Consider the following 23,915-nt stretch of genomic DNA (forward strand, 5'->3'; position numbering starts at 1 on the left):
TAAGACATGCTGGCAATCTCTGAGGCTTTTTACTGGTGGAAAGTTTCTGTCATGCTTTCTGCAAAAAATTAAGACAAGCGATCCATCAAAGCTGCTAGAAAGAAAGCCAGCAAACCTACTCACAAACCACGGTTACACTTACTTAGCGTATGTGTAAGTCACAAACCACAGTTACACTTACTTAGCGTATGTGTAAGTTTGAAGAAATTAAACACATGATTAGCAGTGTGGGCAAGAATGGCACATACACAGGGCACAGGGTAAGGTAAGAGCCTGCCTAATACCTGACAGTTTACTCTGCTGCATGTCAAATCTCTAAAGCAACTTAGGGGTCCGTCTGAGGTGCCATGGTCCAATGATTAATTCTGAACCCGTGGAGTTAAACAGGAGACGAAAACATCAGATCCGGACCACAGGAAGTAGCCTCAACCTGAAGCAGAATTGTCTTCCTGAGACATACCCACCAAGTCACAGGTAAGATCAGCAAGGCAAGCGTCAGGGGATGGAAGAGGATGCTCACAGCTCATGAAAGGGGAAGGGAGAGCTGGCAACCCGGGAACAGTAGTCTTGGGTATCTTAGCCAGGGCCTACACAGAATTGTAGGCTGATGGAAGATAAACCACTGCCAAGTTCTAAGGGGGAGAAAGATGTAAGGTTTTAATCTAGTAATTAGAATGCTTTGGCTATCTGCTATTGCTTCACAAACCATCCTAAAACATCATGGCTAAAACAATCTGTGTGTAAAATGCATATGGCATTGCACACATATGTTTATCTTTTGTAGAAAGTATATGCTCATATATTACATAAATAATTCAGAACCCCTATCTTTGAAGATGTGAATAAATAAGTAAACAAAATATTAAAACCACCACAATTTTACCAAGAAGAGAAGAATTATACTCTACTTTGTGATGAGGGGAAGAGGGGAAAAGTTGTGACTTATTTTTAATTTACCCTATAGAAGCTGTATCACAGAAACATAAGAATAGAGTGGCAGCTAAAAATATTTGACTAGTGTATCAAAAGCACCTTGTTAATATCTGTAGTTCTTATAAGAATTCAGAAAACTTGAGTTATATTCAGGTAAGAAATCTGACATTCAAAAATGAACTGACTTGCTGGTAAACAACAACAACAACAAAAAACGCCAAGAACCCAAAACCCTGATTCTAAAGTCTCTGTTCTTTCTGCTCATTGGAATATCATTTTTCTACTACAAGTCTTTCATTTTGTGGAAGAGAACATTAGACTCTTTAAATTCCTGTGAACCTGGACTTTGAAAATGATTTTCATGATAGTTTTACTGGTCTCATGTTTGCTCTGGGCCAATGTATAATGAGCTGATCTTTCTTAATTTTTTTTTTTTGTTGTTGTGGGACTTGAACTCTTCAGTTCAAGGCAAGCACTCTACCACTTGAGCCATAGCACCACTTCCAGTTTTCTGGTGGTTAATTGGAGATAAGAGTCTCATGGAGTTTCCTTGCCTGGGCTGGCTTTGAACCATGATACTCAGATCTCAGCCTCTTGAGTAGCTTGGATTATAGGTGTGAGCCACTGGCACCTGGCTGAAGCTGATCTTTTTTGTTTTATGGAATGTCCTTACAGAATAGCCTACCAGAAGAAAGCAGCAGGCTGCTTTTAACCATGATCCCACCAAAAACCTTCCCCTCCAGCAGTGCTCATGGCAGAGTCCTTACCTACTCTATTGCTAAAGTATGGAATTTCATAGGCTTGCATTCCCAGGGCTCCTACTTAAAATCCCAGAGCACATTCATTGTACTTCTCTCATTAGAGAGAAGTACAACCCAGTAGTGGAGCATTTGCCTAGCACACACAAGACCCTGGGTTCAGTTCCCAGTGCTGAATAAAATTTAACCGAGTGGCAACATAAATAAGCATTCTGTACTTATGATTCTCAATGGCAGGACTGACTTCTACTGATAAACATGTATATTTCCTTTAAGAATCTTGAGCCGGGCGCTGGTGGCTCACGCCTGTAATCCTAGCTACTCAGGAGTCTGAGATCTGAGGATCACGGTTCAAAGCCAGCCCGGGCAGGAGAGACCGTGAGACTCCTATCTCCAATAAACCACCAGAAAACCGGAAGTGGCGCTGTAGCTCAAGTGGTAGAGCGCTCGCCTTGAGCTGAAGAGCTGAGGGACAGCGCCCAGGCCCAGAGTTCAAGCCCCATGGCCGACAAAAAAAAAAAAAAAAAAAAAGAATCTTGAAATAAAAATCATGTGACAAAGCAACAATGCTCAAAAACAACCACAAAAGGGAAATCCAAAGAATATATTTAGAGTTTAAAAATGAAACTTTAAAATGAGCCTTTAAGCCATCTATATCTCATTCTGACTTTCTACTAGATAGATAAAAGGCCTGGGAGCCAGGAGGAATGACATTCTTCAGTCTTGATTCAATGTATAAAAGATATATACAGGCGTCTGTCTGTCTGTCTGTCTGTCTGTCTGTCTGCCTATCTATCTATCTATCCTATCTATCTTTCTATCAATCAATCAATCAATCTATCTATCTATCTATCTGTCTGTCTGTCTGTCTGTCTGTCTGTCTGTCTGTCTGTCTGTCTGTCTGTCTGTCTGTCTGTCTGTCTGTCTGTCTACTTGAAGCTCCAGTCATCTGAATATTCAGGGCCTTCCATGTGGTAATAGTGCACAGATAGCTGGCTCTGTAATGTTAGGAAGACATTTCCTTCTTGTCTGGTATCTCGTCTGAGATGACTGGCATACCTAGACGTCTCTCCCCTTGTTTGTTTGTTTGTTTTTCATTTTTAACTTGGGTATCCTCACAGCATAAGGGACTTAGAGTAATCAGTTTTTAGATGGAAACTGGCTTCTTTCATAGCTGATTTGATGAGCTGCCCGAATGAAAGCTGCAGGGTTTCAACGCCTTTGCAAGCAAAGTATATGCCCCTCCTGAAGTAGTGTGGAGAGGAGAGGATGAGAAATTAATTGGCACATCTGTTATGTCTGCTCGTGAGCAGCCTGTGATCACAAACAACCTGCATCTTCGGTCTCTCTCCAAGAGGGTTCCACCCCCACACCATTTGTGGTGTGCATGCTCTGTTGAGTCACCTAGGATGAGGGGCCGTTGACTCACAGCGTAAGAGAGCTTTCGATTAGGGCAGCTATTACCCCGAAGTCTTGGAAAGAGAACAAGACAAGATTTGCAGGAAAGGATCACTATCCCTTTGTCGACTGTGAGACAGTCACAGCTGGAAACCACCTCGCTACCCACCAGCAATAGCTTCCAAACTCCTGCAAGCTCCAGAGGCTCAGACCTACCACAGCTGGAAGGGGAACTTCGCCAGTCAGTTCTGCAGTGCGATCCAGGGCTGATGGCTCAAGCATGACATTTGTTGAGCATTTATTAAATATATTAGGCACTAAACAAAATAATCTACATATACTCTTTCATTTTATTCTCAAAACAAGCCCAATATAGTAGCTCCTCTTATCCATGGGGAATCTGTTCTCACACCCTCACGCCCTAAAACTATATAGTACTGAACCATATAGATAAATAAATAGGTAGTATATGAACCCTATGTATACACGTAAGTGTATATTTATTTATACACACTATATATACATATATCTTCTTTTTTTAAAAAAGTATGTTACTTTGGATATATGCTAGGAGTGATATAGCATCATTCTGTGGTATTTCTATTTTTAGTCTCTTGAAGAACCTCCATACTGATTTCCATAGTGGCTGCACTATGCATAGAGTTCCTTTCCTCTGAATCTTTGCTAGTATTTGGCTTATTTTCTTGATGCCTGCCTTCAGTAGTTTCTGATGTGGTTCCTGCATTCTTCATGACTTTCTTTCAGGAATCTACACCATGGTTCAGCATGTCAATGTTCAATGCTCAGGAATCTACACAATCGTTCCCCTATGGTGTGGATGGTACACAATTCAGAGAAGCCACAACTTCCCTTGTCTGACTTTGATGATGCAATTCAAGATTTTAATAATCATTGACAAAATCATTATGTTCAAAACATCTAGACATAATCTTAGGGCTTATGACTACTGTGGTCCACAGCAGCACAATAGCCCATCTTTTGATCACTGAAACCACGGCTCAGTGTAGAGGAATGGATAAGGATAAGTAGAAATCAAGAGCTCAGAATCCTGCTCTTTGTGATCGATACCAGGCTCATTCCGAGCCAAATGCTAAATGCCTTGCACATGACTTCTCATTTAATCCTTGACTCTAACACTGATTGTGTGTGTGTGTGTGTGTGTGTGTGTGTGTGTGTGTGTGTGTGTGTGTGTGTTGGTACTGTGACTTAATCTCAGGGCCTTGTGCTCTAGGTTTTTTTCCTCACAGCTGGCATTGTACCACTTGATCCAGGCTTCCAATCCAGCTTTTTGCTGGTTAATCAGAATTTTATTGGCTGGCCTGTCTTTGAGGCAAGATCTTCAGACCTTAGTCTCCTGAGTAGCTAAAATTACAGTCATGATCAATTTATCTATCAATGATAAATATGATTTAACTAGCATTCAGCTACAGTGTTTAACCATTTTTTTAACAAATAAAGAGACTGAGGCATAAAGAAGCTCATGCTATGCCTCCATCTCTAGCATTTAACTTCCAGTCAGTCTGGTCATTCAGACTCTCTTATCTGCCAAATGGAGATGATAATAATACTAACACCTGCCTTGGAGAATTATTGAGAGGACTTCCAATAATGATTTAGTGAAAGTGATCATTAAGACTTACACACTTGTAATATATTATTTTAAAGCTTCTGATTTTACAAAAGGCTTTAGGGATACTATCTGGAGATCTAGATGCCACTTTTCTCTCCTTGTCTACCTATTCCAGATTGTTTGGAGTCCACATTAAAAAAAACAAAGAATGTTCCTTTTGCAAATCCTGGACATAGATAGATAGGCAGATAGATAAAGAGCAATTGCTTCCAAAGAACAATATGAAAACACATCTTCTGCCTAACATACACAAAAAAATCCATAAATACAATTTTATTATTCTTCATTAAATCATTTTCAAGTGAAAACAAACTCCAAATACTGTTATTTCCAGGCTGGTGGCATGGTGTTGCACTTAAGTTCCAGCAGAGAGTGCTGTTTCTCTATAAAGTGGACAGCACAGATTTCAGAACGGGGCTATCAAACTTTATTTTTCCAGAGACCTCAGAGTTAGATACATTCCTAAAAGTACTAGGAATTAATAATAAAGACCATGCCATTTGGATTTACTTCCTGAAGAGAAGGTCCCTGTTTGTTCAGAAATCCTGATTTTCTTTTCTATTTTGTAGTATCCACTCAGGCATCTCCTCATATAGAAATCTCAGGAAGCCTGCAGTCCACATTCAATCTGTTTTTGCATTTTGTTTGCCCTGCATAATTTTATTATTATGCCTATGATCAGCCTAGCAGGTTAACCAAAAGATTACACATTGAATACAGATTTATTAGCATTTCTTTTAAAAGATAAAAAAGTTCTCACAGTGCTGAGTCCACCTGCCTGTGTGATACTATTCCAAAATTCAGTGAATTCCCATTCTTTTGGCTCATTTTCCAGCATTGGTCTAGCTCATTAGTGTCTATTATCTACCAGAATCAAAGAGAATTAAGCTTGTGATCTACAAATTCTAGTCCAACCCCTTCATCCTACAGATGAGACAACTGAAAACCAGAAATAGGTTACAATACAAGTGGAAGCCTTGGTTTTCTTACTAAGAAAAAAAAATATATGTAAGGGAGACCATTAATTGCCTGGCCAGCATCATTTACCTCCTCTTTCTTCCTTACAAGCAAAAAGCAGATTTGGGAAGTCTCCAGAAGTGGGTTTGTTTGGTCCTGAGTTTATTCAATCACTCTTCTTTTTCCAGTGATTGCTTAGGAATGTGACTTTGGCCCACTTCTGTTAAATAAGAGGTTAGAAGAGGCTTTGAGAAAAAAATATTAATTAATTAATTTTTTTGCTCCTGAGAGAGAGCAAGAAGGCACTCCATCGCAATTTGCTTTGGCATTTAGAACTACTGCCATCTTGTAACCAACCTGAGGATGAAGGTAGCAGAAGGACCAACACTTAAAGATGAATGTTAGTTAACTGGTGATTTTAGGTTAAAGTCACAAGGATGATAAATAGAAAATAATTAACATTTACAGTGTCCCTATCACGTACAAGGCCCTGTATTAATCTGAGTAGGAAATTTGCTATTCCATGTTAACTCTGACAACTGTAGTCTGATAGCATAATGTAGTCAATCTATAACGTTAGACTAATGATTTTAATTTTAGCTCCAACATTTAAGCAAATACTGTAATCTGTTTAATGACAAGTTTTTTTGTTAAATTTATTTTTTATCTTTAAATAGTTCTACTAAGGAGTTTCTGTTCAACCTGTAATTTATGAGTGCAAAAATGTCCCTTCTCCCATCTCTCCTAGCCCCTATGCCCTCAAGCGACCTGATTCCATTTACACTGTGCAGTAGGAATAACGATGCCTTCCTATTTGGGGTTGTTGGAAGGATTAAATGAAATAGTGCATGTAAGTAATTTAGAACATCATTAGAACTCAATGCAAATCTGATGGTCCACTTATGTAATCTTAGTGCTTGCCTCAAGAGGCTGAGAACTGGATAATCAGGGTATGAAGTGGCAAAAAAAAAAAAAAAGTCCATGAGATTCAGTCTCCAATTAACCAGCAAATAAAAACAGGCTGGAGATGTGGTTCAAGTGGTATAGAGCACCAGCCTTGGACAAGCAAAGTAAGCAAGTGTGAGGCCCTATGTTCCAGCCTTGGTAGTAGCAAAAATGGAAAAAAAAAATGTATCTTTTGATAAACTCTTCATCGCGTTATTATTATTGCTATTGTTGTTATTGTTACTACCATCTACTTTTTACATATGACCAAAATGGGAATTAAAGCCCACATGGACTTGTCTAAGATCACATTCTAATCTGCTCATGTTTACTCTCCCACTTGCCATTCTCAGTTTTGTAAATCCCAGCATTCTCCTTCGGCGAGTGGTGCATGGGGGAATTCTTCCCCAACACAGCAAGAGTAGAGAAAAGGCAAGGATGAGCCCAAGGCAGGATGTGACTCAGTGGCTGTGAAAAGACAAGAGAGCCCTTTCAGCAGGCCACATGTCAGACAGCCAGACCAAGCCTCCTAAGACCACAGAATCTCAGGATCCAGAGAATCTTTGGAGATCCCGTAGCTCAAGACATCTCATGCTAAGCCTCTACTAGCCTAACCTTTTGAGATAGGGTCTTCCAGCATTCCAGAGTGGAGCAATTTTAACGGTTAAAGAGAAGTCCTACTTTGTTTTCTTTCTTTACTTTGAGTTTTCCTTCCCTTCCCTTTGCTCCCCTCCCCTTCTCTCCCCTGCCCTCCCATTCCCTTCTTGTACTGGGGCTTGAACCCAGATATTTGCTGGTTAATCAAGTACTCTACCTCAGTCCTTATATTTTTTTTTCCTTTTTTTGCTGGTTTTTTTTTAATACTGTTTGCTCATATTTGTTTTGTTTTTATTTGGGGAGCCAGAGTCTTTCTCTATAGCCCAAGCTAACCTGGAAATTGTGATTCTCCTGTCTCACGCGCCTAAGTGTTGGAATTCCAAACAGGTGCTGCCTTGTCTAGTCTAGCTTGGAAGCCCTATTATTTATTGAAATGACATTTTCTTTGTGGAACTTCCACCCACTGGTCCTAATTCTAGCCTCCAGAGAAACTAAGCGACAAGCAGTCCTTAGCAGGCAGAGTGAGCCAGTTTCACCCCAGGCCTTCTCCTCCTCACCCCCAGCCTCTCCCCACCCTTGGATCTCTCTCTCTTTTTTTGATATAGACAAACAGAAATAGAATCAATAATTTGGATTTCCCTTCCTTTCTTCTTTTTTTCCTTCCTTCTTTTTTTCCTTCCTTCCTTCCTTCCTTCCTTCCTTCTTTCCTTCCTTCCATCTCTCCTTCCCTCCCTCCATCCTCACCTCCCTCCCTTCCTCCTTCCTTCCTTTTCTTTCTTTCCTTCCTTCCTTCCTTCCTTCCTTCCTTCCTTCCTTCCTTCCTTCCTTCCTTCCTTCCTTCCTTTCTTTCTTTCTTTCTTTCTTTCTTTCTTTCTTTCTTTCTTTCTTTCTTTCTTTCTTTCTTTCTTCTTTGGTTTACTTAGCTCGGGCTTTAATTGATGTTTTGCTTGTGCATGGTTGGGAAGGGTTTTCTAACAATCAGAGTAGTAGTCTGACACTTCATTACTTGTGTGGAAATTATTCCTAAAAACAGTTACAGGAAAAAAATGATTCCATAATGTAGTAGCAACTTTGGTTCTGATTTGCTCAGTGTCCATTCTATTTCCTTTGAGACTAAGATGAACATTCACTTTGGTAAATAAGCAGGGTGCTTCAGATACAATTTTGTCCAAGAGAGTCAGCAAGGTGATCTGGGAAGAAAGGTGATATTCACAGACTGGCCAGATTTCCCCTTCCTACATGGATGGGAATTTGGGCGCATGCATGGAGTCTGCTGATCGTCACCAGGGTGCCTGGAGGACAGTGTGTGCAGTGTGGGACCCTCTGGGGGCCCATTTGCTCTTCATATCTTCCTAAGCCTTGCTTTCTAAGCTTGTCTTCCTTCAGAAGTTTCGGATTCTCTGTACTTCTCCAACCAGTTCTTGTCTGGTTAGGTATTAGCCAGTTGCAGTTTCTGTTGTTTGCAGCTAAAGACCCCTGAGGTCTTAGGTAGCAGAATAAAGGGAACAAATAACATCATGAGATATTAATAAAAATAATCTCCAAATGAAAAGAATTTAGTCTCTATTGCCCACACTTAGCATTATAAATCTATAAACATTTATTTCGTATGACACAGATCCATGTTGAATATTTTTATTTTAATATTCTTTGTGTGTGTGTGTGTGTGTGTGTGTGTGTGTGAGAGAGAGAGAGAGAGAGAGAGAGAGACAGAGACAGAGACAGAGACAGAGACAGAGACAGAGACTGGGGCTTGAACTCAGGGCCTACGTGTTATCTCTAAGCTTTTTCACTCAAAAACTCAAAGCTAGTACTCTACCACTAGAGATATAACTCCACTTCCAGCTTTTTGATCATTAATTGGAAATATAAGTCTCACAGACTTTCCTGTCCAGGCCACCTTCGAACTGAACTCCTCAGATCTCAGACTTACAAGTAGCTAGGATTATAGGCATAAGCCACCAGTGCCTGGCTGTTTTAATAGTCTTAAAGTTAAGTTTAGTATAAATTTGCATGTATTATTAAGCAATGTGAAAATACAGAAAATCATATATGATATATTATGTATGTAAACTTATTACATATGTTAAGAATTGTGATTCTCTGCCCAGTGCAGGATTTATACCATTCTATACTGGCATCTTAGTTAACTTTTGATTTGTTTTTGTTTCACAGGGAATGTGGGCCAGTGCTTATTTTCACAGCCAAATTAACTAATGAGAAAAATCCTCAGACTTTCCATTTATCACTTCCAAACACCCACTTTTGATGAGTCAGTTGCCATTTGAACAATATAGGATGATTTTCAAAGTAATTAAAAGAGTCCTACAATACAGCCCGTTTCTTAGTCAGGTTTCTCCAAGGGATTATGACTTCATTAATCTGAGGTGGACCACCACCTCAGACAGGGTAAGACATTAATTACCTTTCTCCAATGAAAGAGAACAGAACTTAGAGCAAGTGAGTGCTGCATCAGTTATAGAGAAGAGAATGAGTAATGGAGACCATCCAACCATTTTGAAGTCTTTCTCAAAGCATTGTTGGGGGGGGTCACTATACATTAATCAACATATTTATATATTTAGTGACGAGATGGTATGTGCTATAAGGACTCTAAACATGAAATATGAATCACAATGGGATCCAATGATGTGAGACAGGTCTGTAAAGAAATGAAGTGCACAGACACAACTGTAATGTTCATGAAACATAAAGAAACTGTTGCTTCTTCTCCGAAGACAGTCTAAAATCTGATTTCCTAGCAATCTGCAAGTATTTGTGAGTGTACCTCATCTGCAAGGCAATTTGACCTCTGGCTCTTCCTGTGCTCACACCACCCCATGAGGCTGTGCTTCTGCTGCTACCACATCAGTGGGATGAGCAAGTCACCTGGCATGGAGCCTCTCTGTTCTCCCTCTCCACACACCTCCTGCTTCCTCTCCTGCACCTCCAAACTCCTCACCACTGTGCTCAGGTGCCCGTGCCTCTCTCTCACCCAGCTTCCTTTCCCTCACCTGAGCTTGAGAAACAAAACTAAGTAATATGAGACAAGCCCATCTAGATATCTCACAGGTGTATGGAACTCAATATGTTCCAGACCAAAGCCATGTCTGTTCCCACCTTCACCCCTCTCCTCCTCCTCCTCCTCCTCCTCCTCCTCCTCCTCCTCCTCCTCCTCCTCCTCCTCCTCCTCCTCCTCCTCCTTGCCCTCCTTGTCCTCCTCCTCCTTGCCCTCCTCCTCCTCCTTCTCCTCCTCCTCTTCTTCTTCTTCTTCCTCCTCCTCTTCTTCTTCTTCTTCCTCCTCTTCTTCTTCTTCTTCTTCTTCCTCCTCCTCCTCCTCCTCCTCCTCCTCCTCCTCCTCCTCCTCTTCCTCCTCCTCCTCCTCCTCCTCCTCCTCCTCCTCCTCCTCCTCCTCCTCCTCCTCCTCCTCCTCCTCCTCCTCCTCCTCCTCCTCCTTCTTCTGTTCAGAATCCTGAGACTCAGCCTAGATGCTTCTCTTTTCTACAAGCCTTTCTCTCAACCAAGCAGCTAACTGATTCCAAACCATTCCTTTTCCCTGTCTTCATGATTATGGTCCAGGCTCTTACTCTCTAGCTGCTATTTACTGCATTAGGCTTTCTCTTCTTCTCCAATATTCACCCCTCTCCAATACATTCCCTACAGTACAGCTAAAGGAGTCACCTGTAAGTGCATTTATTTTTTATTTATGCTATTTATCGGATTTCAGATTATTCAACACCTCCTCAATGCCCTGGCTATAGACCCTTTATCCATAACATCCACCTCTGGCCTTGCTTTTTCTCTAATGTTTTCTCCTCACTTCGTGGGGATATTCACTTCATTCCCTTAGTTACTTACCAAACTCCAGTCCATGTGTGAGATCCGACTCAGATACCTCCTTCCACAGCAAGTCTTCCTTCTCTTCTTCAAGATGAGAAAAAAAAACCTTAGTAGAGAAGGAATGAGGACAGTTATTTGTTTCCTTTACCCCTTCCTTATACGGTCCTCTGGTGAGACCATAGCTCTTCATGGTGGGGTCACTACTCCTTTCAGAGTGATCTTCTTGTCACAACTGTTCCTCCCCAATTTCTGCACCCAAGTCTCACCTTTGTTCTTTTGAACCTAAGGGTGGTAGCAGCCCACTGCTGCTAGCCCTAGATTTCACACTGCCCTCCCTTCATATGTAAACTATTTTTGAATTGTAATGTAGGCATCTCATCCATTAGCTTATAAGACTCTGATTATCATTTTTTATCTACCAAACTTCTATTCATCTGCCAAGACCTAGCTCAGACGCCACCTCCTACAAGAAGCTTCTTTAAGCCTAATGATGAGATGAAGGTTGGTAGAGGATAGGGATTTCTTTCCTTTTAACCTTCCCTTTCTAAGGAATTTAAAATGTTGGGAATGGAATCACAACTTTCACTGCTACTGTTTCATTTCTGACTGATCTTTCATTGTCCTTAGGCTGTAACTCCAGCTGAACTGTGTGGGAGAAATGACTCTTCTAACCCATTTACCAAGAAAGTGAATCAAAAAAAAAACCTATTGAAATCTACTGTTTGTATTTCCAGGACATGGATCTTATCACAAGAACAATTAACAATGTTTGTGTTCTGTCTCCTTCATTAGACTGCACACATACCTGGATGGCAGGAAGGCAGGACCTGAACTACCTCACCATTCATACCCAGCCTGGGCCTGAAATACAGTTGGCACATATTAAATATTTACTTAATTTAAAAAGTTGTACAATAGGGGCTGGGAAGGTGGCTCAGTGGTAGAGTGCTTGCCTTGCATGCATGAGGCCCTGAGCACCACATAAACAGAAAAACCTGGAAGTAGTGCTTAGCTCAAGTGGTAGAGTTCTAGCCTTGAACTGAGGGACAGCACCCAGGCCCAGAGTTCAGGCCCCATAACCGACAAAAAAATGTTGTACAATAAAGGAATGCGTAAATAAGAAGAGAAATAACTGATACCCTAAATCTGGAAATCTTAGGGATTACAACTGTTAACAGTTAAGTCCCCCTTTTTTGTCCCCCTATCAGGACTCTGGAATGTTATTTTGGCAGATTTGATCATTTCAGAAAAGGAGTTGGAAATAATATTTCCTAGCCCAAACACTTCTGGGCCACAAAAAGAGAAGAGAGAGCAAGGGTAGAGAAGAGCCAGGAACCCAATACTCACGCCCATCTTCTCCCTAAACCATTATCCTTCCCCTTCAGATTTGACAACTCAGTAGTAAATCAATTTGCTGTTATCCACAAGGGAGTTTTATTTACTCTGCTGAAAGAATTAGAAAGCAGTCGCTTTTTATTAGCACCACAGCTGGCTCTTGCATCGGGAGAAACACAATTACGTATCTTCCCATGGCCCAATGCCTACAGCCACAACCTCATTCATTTAGGTAGGAAGTGGCCTTTATGATAAGCAGGGGAAAATGCATCCAATGATCATTTTTAAAGGGAACAAACCTCAGTTTCTGAAGTGACACTGCCCCTGTCACCACAAGGCCTTTTTGTTGGTTACATAATAGAGCATGATAACTCTAAAAGCAGAACCAAAGGCAGTCATTAGGATGCTGTAGGGTGGTGTAGGGTATGGGTACTGGAGTCAGGCCAGCCTGGGTTCTCACTCTGATTCTTCTTCTCATCACTTGTCCATAGGATCCTGCCAATTCTTCTGAGTCTTACTTTCCTTCTTCTCCCTCCCTCTGTCAATACTTTCTTCTTTAGTTATTTTTGGGATAGGTTCTAATGTTTATACGTCAGTGGCTTACTGGACCATGATCCTCCTTGATAGCTGAAATGACATATGCATGCCACCATGACCAGTTATTGGCTTTGAAGAGGTCTTGTCTGGTCTTACTTTGAACCATGATCCTCCTAACGTCTGCCTCATGAGTATCTGGGATGATAGGCCTGAGCTTCCACATCTGGCTTAGCTGATACCTATTTTTTTGTATATTATAAAGTTATTTGGGGCTGATACATAATAATACACATGTATGGGATGTAGTATGTTTCAATAAGTATATACCTTGTGTAATGATCAAATCATACCCAGTGTTTTAAACATTTGTGTTAAGAACATTCAAAACAATGCTTGATAAGAATTATATACTCAGTACCTTGCTCATGTAACTGTAACCCCTCTGTAAAGTATTTTCACAATAAAAAACTTATTTTTTTCCTCTCTAGAGTTTTTTTTTGTTTGTTTGTTTCGTCAATTGTGGGGCTTGAACTCTGGGCCTGGCTGCTGTCCCTGAGCTCTTCAGCTCAAGGGTAGCACTCTACCACTTGAGCCACAGCACCACTTCCGGTTTTCTGGTGGTTAGCTGGAGATAAGAGTTTCATGGACCCTCTTGCTGGGGCTGGCTTTGAACCATGATCCTCAGATCTCAGCCTCCTAAGTAGCTAGGATTACAGGTGTGAGACACCAGTGCTTGGCTCTCGTAGCTTTTTTTTAAAAAAATATGCCTTTTTTGTTAGTTATGGTCTCTGAACTGTGAAACAATACACAAGAACTTTTTTCTTCTATCTAAGTATAACTTACTACCCACCAACCAACTTTCCTTATGTCTCACCATCCTTTATTTTCTCAGCATCTGATAGCCATTATTTTCTTCTGTGAGATCAAAAGTTTTTAGATTCCGCACGCGTCTGGTCACATGGTACTGTCATTCTGTGCCTGGCTTATTTGACTTGACACAGTATCTTCCAAGTTCACTCATGTTATTGAAAGTGACAGGATCTCATACAGTTTTTTGGATTCCATTGTGCATATATCACATAGCCTTCATCCATACCTCCTTTGATGGATACTTAGTGATCTTCCTGTTGACAAGTTGGAACTAGCAACAAAAAGGATTCCCAGGGTAGCAGTGAGGATTCTAGATTACATTGCTTACACATAGTGTTTGGCACCTGTTGTGGTGTGACTTGATAACTCCTGGTGTCATTGCCCGCTCCTTAAAGCTGGCATCCCTGCTGCAGCCTGACTGAACTGGAGACAGCACCCCAGAACTGGCCATCCTTTTCCATGACCCCTGACTTTGCACCTGTTAAAGTCACATGCCTTTGTCACTGCCCTTGTTCATCCCATAAAATTCTTAAAAGTGGTGGCTTCCTACTCTGGAGGCGAAGATCTGAGGATTGTGGTTCAAAGCTAGCCCAGGCAGGGAAGTCGATGAAACTCTGATCTCCAATAAACCACCAGAAAACCGGAAGTGGTGCTGTGGTTCAAGTGGTAGAGTGCTAGCCTTGAGCCAAAGAGCTCAGGGACAGCACCCAGGCCGAGTTCAAGCCTCATGACTGGGAGGCAGGGGTGGGGTGGGGGGTAAGGAGTGATGGCTTCTCTAAAGCCTAGGCAACTCCCAGGACAGGCCCTGACACCCCTGTTTCCATTAGACTTTGGAGAAATGGCCACACATGGCCACGGAGTTGTCTGCTTGTATATCTATTCCCAGTAACCAAATGTGCTTTCCCTTTTCTATGCCTACTGTGGGTCCAGTGCCAGGCATAGCTTGTGGTCAGGACCTGACATGCAGAATGAGTGGATACAAATGTTGCTGAACCAAGGACATAGCTAGCAAGATCAATAGAAAGCCCATGGATTGGGAGAAGATCTTTACTAGCCATACAATGGACAAGGGTCTCATATCTAAAATATACTTGGAACTCAAAAAATTAAATCCCCCAATAACAAATCCTCAAAGAAACAACTGCCCAATAAATAAGTGGGCGAAAGACTTAAAGAGAAACTTCTCTGAAGAAGAAAGAAGGATGGCCAATAGACACATGAAGAAATGCTCAACATCCCTAGCCATAAAAGAAATGCAAATCAAAACAACATTGAGATATCACCTCACTCCAGTTAGAATGGCAAAAATCAAGAACTCTAACAACAACAGATGCTGGAGGGGATGTGGACAGAAGGGAACCTTACTTCAATGTTGGTGGGAATGTAAACTTGTTCAACCACTTTGGAAAGCAGTATGGAGGTTCCTCAAAAGACTCCACATAGAGCTCCCCTATGACCCAGCAATCCCACTTTTGGACATTTACCAAAATGTTTACAAACAAGACCACACTAAAGCTACCAGCACAACTATGTTTATTGCAGTATTATTTACTATAGCTAAGATATGGAACCAACCCAGATGCCCCTCAGTAGATGAATGGATCAAGAAAATGTGGTATATATACACAATGGAATTCTATGCCTCCATCAGAAAGAATGACATTGCCCCATTTGTTAGAAAATGCAAAAACTTGGAAAAAATTATATTAAGTGAAGTAAGCCAGGCCCAAAGAAACATAGGTCCCATGGTTTCCCTTATTTGCAATATCTAGTATATGTCTGAGTCAAGCGGAAAAGGTCAGATAATGTGATGTCAGGAAAATGAACCCTTAGATATGTATTTTAATGTTTTTTTCTTTCATGCATGTGTTTCTAATGCATTTATAAGATTATCTCTTTGTTGCTTTGTATGTCCCTCCCCCAGTTGTTTAAGGATACAGGCAGACCTGTTGCAACAATGAGAAGTACAAGTTGTCATGCCCAAAACGAGCTTTACAACGTCGGTGCGGGGGGGGGGGGAATGGGGGGAAGGAGAAGGATTGGGATTGGGGGGGAGGGGGGAGGCTGGGAAGGGATGTGAAGGGTAAACCAAAGGAGGAGGCTGCAATGCTTGGTAAGAAATGTACGCATTATCCTGCCCATGTAATTGTAACTCCTCTGTACAGTATGTTCACAAATAAAATAAAATTAAATTAAAAAAAAACACAAATGTTGCTGAACCACTTTTTGCTCTGAGTGGATGTGGCAGACATGGGTGATTAGTCAAACTGTTCTTAATATTCTCCCTTGCAGGTACCCACAGTAGAAGCCTCTGAGAGAGCCTGGTACCCAGTTTGGGCCAATGAGAGGCACCTGGGCTTCTGTTACTAGGATACTTGAGGAAACAACTGCATCTTGGCATATACAGAGTTGTCAACTCAAAAGGCTGATTTACTTTTATCCAGCCTTGTCTCCTTGATAGCCAAGCCCGGCTTCTGGAGCTAGAGTGATGAGGGCTTGGGTTTGATCTCTGGCACCATTTTTAAAATAAGAAATGATGCAGTATGGTGACTAAGAAAATTACCTTGGGAACCAGACTGCCTGAGTTCATGCTGGCTCCATTTTGAAGTAGTTTGACCTTGAACAAAAGGCCTTATTTTCTGGTATCTTTATATCCTCTGGTATTAAAACCAGGGTAGTGAAAGGGTAAGTAGGCTAATGGATGTAAAGTACTCAAGAGAGAGTCTGATACACCATTAGGCTATGAGTGTCAGCATTGTTTTGTTCAGAGACTAGTTGTGAAATCCGGCGTTTTCATATGCTCTCTGGGTTTAGTTTGCATATTCCTAAAATGGGAGTTTGAAATGCCTGCCTTACAGGCTTGTGTTAAGAAGGTCAATTCGGGTATGTGAGGCACAAAAGACAGTTCTGGAACAAGGGCATGGCTGTGCAAAGAAGGAAGAAAGACTTGCATGAGCTTTGAGGCTTGTTGTGTCTGAGAAAATCCAGATTGCTCTCACCTTGGCTCTCTGGCTTCCCTGAGCTCCAGACCCTCCCCATACTGCCTCCTCAGGGACCTGGGGCTTTCCATTCAGCTCCTAACACTTCAGCTGTTCCCTGTCCACTTGCTTTTCCCCAAAAAAGTATTTTAATAGATTGCTGTCTCTCCTACCATAGAACAAATACCTTCTCTCAAGAACTGGAAAAAAAAAACCTGCCCATTCCAACTCTCCTTTCGTCTCCTTCTCCTTCTCTCTATCTTTCCATAGCCAAACTCAGTGTAGTACTTGTCTCTACAACCTGTTTCTACTTCCACACTTCCCACTCAAATCCTCCTGATGGTACAGCCTTTCAAAAACAGCTTGAAACTTGGAGCCTGGAGGAACGTAAGAAGGGCAGGAATTGTTTACATCCTGGAGAGGTGTCGCTGGGATTTGTTAGTGAACTAGGAATGGACTTGTTTTGGTGCATCTTGGCCTTTATTGTCTGAAGAGCAACCCAGGTTTGTATTGTGCAAAACCTCCCGTTTGCTGGATTCATGACATAGCTATGCATGCAGCTCCTTCCAAATTATCAGCCCTTTCCCTGACAGTGACTGCATTCTAATCAAACCAAATCTAGCCAGGACCAGTCCTGTTGTGCCCTTACAACAAGAAAAAAAACCTTCCTTGCAATAAGGAAGAACCCATGGGATCAGTGCAGTCTAAACAACTCCCAGACCAGAGAAAAGTCAAGATGAAACACATATGCAGGTGTGAGGTGGTTTTTTTTTTTAGTTCTTTTCCTGTATTACCCTTTCCTTCATTTTTTTTCCCTTTCTGCTGTTTGAAATACATCCATGGTACATCACAGATCTGAGGCATTTGCAATGAACTTAAGATGCAGCTCCAGAAAGTGAGTGTTGAAGTAGCCCTTTTTCTGAGATCCCTGGGAACAGCGGCAGGTGTTGCTGGGGGACATGCCCCACCGTGTACTAAACAGCTGGCTCAACCTCTCTGTAGGTGCTCCTGAAGGGCAAGCTCTTGGTCCTACTCAGTGCCATGACATCTTCGGGAGACATTCCTTCCCCATCATACCAACTGCTCTGATGGCGAGGACCCTATCTTAATCTTATTTATCTCTCTGCCCCAATATCTGTCAATAAATTGTCAATTGGTAGATGGTTATAATCAATGGATAGTGACAGAACCAAGGGGAAAAACCCTAATATTTTAAAGGTCCTGAAGGGAAATACCCTTCACTTACAAAAGAGCTTCCACAAACGAACTTACCAGTGACCCCAGAATCAAACGTTGCAACTAGAAAGGTTATGAGGAACCTGTTTACATTTGAAAGCATCAAATCTAGCACTATTCTCTTCCTTCTTGTTTTTTCTTTCACTCCGTATCCCACAGAATGGCCAGTTCCTAAATATAGGCTTGCTTTTCTGCTGTCAAATCCCTTATAAAAACTAATTGTAACAAAAATGCAATTTGTTCTGAGGGCTTTGGAGTCTGATAGCTGTTGGTTCAAACCCCACGGGGCCTCTGACTACTGGGGTGATCGACAGCAGCAACCCTCTCAGGAGCCCCATTTCCCATGTGTGAGGTGGAAGAGATAACACCTCTAACACCTCCCTCACAGGCGTCTCTGCCAGGTCATAGAAAGGCTTTGGTTAACCTAAATTAGAGGTGGGATGGAAGTTTCTAGCATGCCAGGTCTCTCATTGTTCTGTGTGATCTGTTGCTTCAGAGCAAGGAGTATTTTCCCTTCTTCATCTTTTTGAAATGTGGCTTAGAATAGCTTCCTGAATGTTCCATCTGCCTTCTTCACTGGGCTTACTCTTATGTATTTTCCAGCCTGCTGATGTAGACCTGTTTCATCTAGGACACAGATCAGTTTGTGTTGGTTTATGGGTTTTTCTTCCTCATTTTCAACTGTTAATGTCTGAGCTAAGGCTGTTTTCTCTGAGCTCTCAAACACGTGTCTGCTGCCTGCTACCACCACTGACCCTCCTTAAGACTGGCACCAATATCAGCCAAAAGAGTTCCACTCAGAGCTCATGGAAAAGGTTTCCAGTGTAGGCTTGCTGTGAGTTTCAGACAAGCATAGATGTACTGTATAGAGAGCTGGCTGATGCTATCAGCCCAGAGAAGAGTTCTGAATTATGGGACTTAAGAAGCAACATCTCTGCTTTCTGCCAAGAAAGCTGGAATGCCACAGGCCTCACCAGAATGCAGTGGCTGCATCCACCTAATGCCCCTGTCATTCATTACTCACCAGAAGTCAGTTTAGAACACAGGAAGATGACTCGCTCCTCCCAAAAGATTCAGAAAGGCTTTCCAAAGAAATGATTTGAAGTGTTTCAATACTCTGTCTGCTTTTCTCCTGGAAATCTCTTAGCTTGGTGTGGGGTTGCTGGGGGGTGGGGTGGGGATTTTATCTGCAGATTGACCTGTTTGTAGCATCTCCCCCAAACTGACATGGTTTAGCACCTCTCAATCACCCTGCTCAATTTTCAATTTGTACTTATGCCTGTTACTGTACTCGGCAATCAGTTCCCTTGATGCTCCTGCTGTACAAAGGATGGATTTGTCATAGCAATAGCAAAATAAGTGTGGCTGTTTTTATAGTTGGAAATGGCACACAATTGTGGTGATCAGGCATGAGTACAGGTCTCTAGCATGCCAGAGAAAGTGGAAAGGGGAGAAGGCAGAATGGCGATCCACTTCTTGGCCTCACATAAAGCAGTCTAGGGGCAGGGAAGCTTCCCAGCATAGTGACCAAGGGGGTGGGCTAGTCTGGTTCTCATACTCAAAGACAGATGAACCTGAAGTGGAAACTGCATTCTCTGGAATGAGGTAGGACAGACCTTTGGAAAGGTCTGTCCACCAGCAGCAGATGTCTCACCAGATGTCCTAAAAGCAAAGACAGTCTCTGGAACTCGGCCTTCATGGAAAGGAGCTAGAAAGAGTTAAACATGGACCAAGGTTATAGCCAATATACCCAAAAGAACAGTAGGCTGCAGGCTTTGGGAAGAAATACTGAGGCAGAAATTAGTCATAAGATATTGGGGAGTGTAGCACGGTATTATGGTGAAACCATGACTTTGGACTTGAGAGATATAGATTTTGATCCATTGGTATCTACCAGCTATGTGACTTGGGGGAGGAGGGGAGGAGTCACCACTTCTTGGAATGTATCTGCACAATAGAAGGACAGTACAGAGACCAAGATAGACTTAGGTTAGAGACTCTGGCCCACCATTTATTAACCATGAACTAATTTCCTTCCTTCCTTCCTTCCTTCCTTCCTTCCTTCCTTCCTTCCTTCCTTCCTTCCTTCCCTTCCCTTCCCTTCCCTTCCCTTCCCTTCCCTTCCCTTCCCTTCCCTTCCCTTCCCTTCCTTCCTTCCTTCCTTCCTTCCTTCCTTCCTTCCTTCCTTCCTTCCTTCCTTCCTTCCTTCCTTCCTGTCTCTGTCTCTCTCTTTTGGTTTTACGGACTCAGGGTCTCTTGCTTGCTGGGCAAGTGCTTTACCACTTCAGCCAAATCCATTCTTTTTTGCTTCAGTTGTTTTTATATAAAGTCTTGCATTTTTCCTGGGACCACTGTTGGACAATGATCTTCTTATCTCTATGGCTGGGAATACAGGTACGTACCAGTATAGTCAGTTTGGTTTTATTGGGATAGGGTCTCAGTAACTTTTTCCCCCCTAGGCTGGCTTCAAATGTTAGTCTCCCCAGTCTTTGCTTCTCTGGTAGCTCAGATTATAGGCATAAGAAATCATGCCCAGTTTCCTGTTAGTAAAAAGTTAACTATAGTTATCTAGAGACCTAATGTGAGGATTTGCTGAAGTAGTTCAGGTAAAAAAAATTTAAGCCCATAAGATGGGGTCTGTATGAATGGGAGCTAGTATTTTGGGCCTGGAACATTGTGTCTTGATCTGGTTGGCAGATACAGCATAAGAAGTAGGACTCTGGTGTGTTTGGGGTATGGCAGAAGTATGTAGGGCACCTAGAGAAGCCCATAGCCATCTAGTCTACTTGATTCTGGGGTCCTGCATGAGGCTGTGCTCTGCTTGGCTGGGTAAGCCACTACATTCCATATATAAGAACATCTTTGAAGTCCTGTTGTATAGGATGAAGAGGTGGCTGAGGCAACTTAAAGTGAGCTTGATAGAAAAGGCTTGACTCTAGAACTTGGTACCAGGAGGGCAGGGTTGAGCTTAACCACTTTATAATCTGATCCCATGTGACTGTTTCCTACAGCTTGCATCCTGTGAGTTCTTGGTTTATGAGGGAATAGGGTCCAGAGAGTTAGTGGTGGTGCAGGCTTTAATTGCAGATGACACTGCGAAGTCAGGCTCTACCTGTATCACTGTAATGCTAAAGTATCCATCTTTAATGCATAGGACCTGACCTATGTTTAATTCTGTCAGAGTGGCTAATAGTGTCCACCCTGTTCCTTCTCATACTCAGGTTGTAATAATTATTCTGAGGTTGTAATAATTGATACTACTGGATTGCCAACTATGTGTGCTAACTGCTTTACATAGAGAATCTTATTTTTTTCCATAGAAAAAAATGCTATAAATAGGACTTATGGTATCCTGTTTATAGATGAGGAAAGAAAGGTTTATCAAGGTTGTACAAGGATACACAGCTAGAGGAAGTGCTGGGATTTAAGGCCCTAGGAGCACTTTCCTCATTCTTGACGACATTCCATTTCCCTTCCTGCTATAGTTTATTGTGCAGTTAACCTAAGTCTAATTATATACAACACATTATGAAATATGTGCCATAGGATTCTGTTATGAATTTCCTATTCCTCTCCCACTGAGCAACTGACAAAACCCTTTATGGCTAGATGGGACTAATGAAATTATTAATGTTCTGTTGGGATTTTAATTTCTACCTTGATAATTACTGAAAGGGCCAAGTAGACAAGTATGAGTATTTTATAGCTAAGATTCGTTCTCTTTCTGTCTCTCTCCTTTTGGGCAAGGAGGTGGGGAAATGGGAGAGTAGAGGGACAGTTGTTCATGTTTTATCTCATAGAGTTATAAGAACACATTATATATCAAGGAATCTAGTTCTACTTGTTTTTCATATTTTTAAATACTTTACTCTAAGTGGCAGTGGCCTATTAACTGCATATGCAGTATTTTGGGAAACCATGCAATAGAGTTGTATTATTTTAGGAAAGCTTTTTCACGCCAAGAGAAAAAAATTATATAGGTATCTGCATCTGACAGGCTTTTTAAAAAAAAAAAAACAAACTTTATTTTCTATTTTCTTCTACTGAACTGTCAGTCTATTTCCCAGTCCCAAATTTTTGCACTATTTATAGCTTTAAAATTTGAGTTAACATTTGTCCTCTTTTAGCTATTCCCTGGCTTCTGTAGCATGTTTATATTTTTCCATTTATTTAAAAAACGTTATACAGCCAGGCACTGGTGACTCATGTCTACAATCCTAACTACTTAGGAGACTGAGATTTGAGGATCATGGTCTAAAGCCAGCCCAGGAAGAAAAGTCCATGAGACTCTTATCTCCAATTATCCACCTAAAAACTGGAAGTGGAGCTGTAGTTCAAAGTAGTCAAGAGTACTAGCTTTGAGCAAAAAAACTCAGGGACAGGGCCCAAACTCTGAATTTAAACCCTACTACCAACCAAAACAAAAAAAGCTATAAAAATGATATACCCTTGTTGTATAAAAGAGAAATATATGTAAGCATAAAATATCAATGAAAAATGAAAATAATCCAATCTAAATGTTATTCCTAACAATATTTTGAAATACCTTATCCCAATCTTTTTCCTAGATGACACACACTCTCTCTCTCTTTCTCCCTCCCTCCCTCCCTCTCTCTCTCTCTCTCTCTCTCTCTCTCTCTCTCTCTCTCTCTCTCTCTCTCTCTCTCTCTCTCTTTCTCTTCCTCTCTCTCTCTCTCTCTCTTCCCCCCTCTCTCTTTTTCATAGGAGCACATTCACATCTTCTTTCTAATAAAAATCAGGTCATGCTCTTGTAGCAAATATCCTATCTGAAATTTGAACGCTCATTACCTAATCAGGATTTCTGTTGTCTGATATGGTATGTTTTATTTATCTAGTTCTTTATTGTTGAGTTCTTTCTAGTTTTCCATTTATTTTATTTCAGCCTGGGAGTGAATAAATCCTTTTGCACATTGATCAATGTCTAGTCTACGATATTCTTTAGCACCTTGGGGTTTGTGATAGCCACATCAGCTTATCAGTGTTTCCTCCAAGACTCCTTTCTCCTCACAAAAAAAATGCCATTCAGTCTTTTTCTGAGTATAAGGGAGACTTAGTAATTATTGTGGCTAGGAAAACACACTTTAGAATCAGACAGAACTAGGTGAAGTTGACTTAAACTCTGATTCTCTTTCTTTTGCTGTAAATATTGGACACTAACAACGACTCATTTGGTGAGATTGGGTGTTAAATATGTTAAATCTATAAAGTCTTTAGCATTATATCCAGTAAGAAAAATTGTGTGTGTGTGTGGGAATGCAGTCATAATATTCAATGCATATCCTATGAAACTAGGAAAATAGAAGGGGGAGGTTGGGTTGGGAGGGTTGGGGAGAATGATGAGAGGGGTAATATTGATCAAGACACATTGTACTTATAAACTGACACATTAACCTCTCTAAAGAAGAAATATGAAGGGCCAAGAGACACATGAAGAATTGCTTAACATCTCTGGCTGTAAAAAATGCAAATCAAAACAACATTGAGATTCTACCTTACAAGTTTGAATGGCCATAATCAAGAAATCCAACAATTAGACGTTGGCAGGGATGTGGCCAAAGGTGAACAGTACTACACCACTGGTGGGAGTGCAAACTCATTCAACACTCTGGAAAGCCGTGTGGAGCTTCCTCAAAAGACTAAACACAGTGTTTCCCTAGGACCCAGAAATCCTACTTCTGGAAATTTACCCAAATGACCACAAACAAGGCCACACTAATGCTACTTGCACAACAATGTTCATTGCAGCATTATTTACCATAGCTAAGATATGAACCAACCCAAATGCCCCTCAGTAGATGAATGGATCAAGAAAATGTAGTATATATATACAATAGAATTCTATGCTTCCATCCGAAAGAA

General features: G+C 41.4%; 1 long non-coding RNA gene across 2 annotated transcripts in view; it reads left to right on the plus strand.

Annotated features, from left to right (window-relative positions):
* The window catches only part of LOC138803233 (uncharacterized), a 58,627-nt gene that overhangs the window by 21,289 nt on the left and 13,423 nt on the right, over positions 1 to 23,915 (plus strand). Inside the window, exon 4 of one of the 2 annotated variants that reach the window (XR_011364916.1) lies at positions 322 to 534. The exons of the other annotated variant lie outside the window; for it this stretch is intronic. This is a non-coding gene — a long non-coding RNA (uncharacterized lncRNA). Of the gene's footprint in view, positions 1 to 321; positions 535 to 23,915 lie in introns of those variants that run through there. 2 annotated transcript variants of the gene reach the window in all.

Source organism: Dipodomys merriami, unplaced genomic scaffold (genome assembly GCF_024711535.1).
Source record: "Dipodomys merriami isolate MVZ:Mamm:240054 unplaced genomic scaffold, mDipMer1.0.p SCAF_34, whole genome shotgun sequence".
In the NCBI taxonomy this organism is placed as follows: domain Eukaryota; kingdom Metazoa; phylum Chordata; class Mammalia; order Rodentia; family Heteromyidae; genus Dipodomys; species Dipodomys merriami.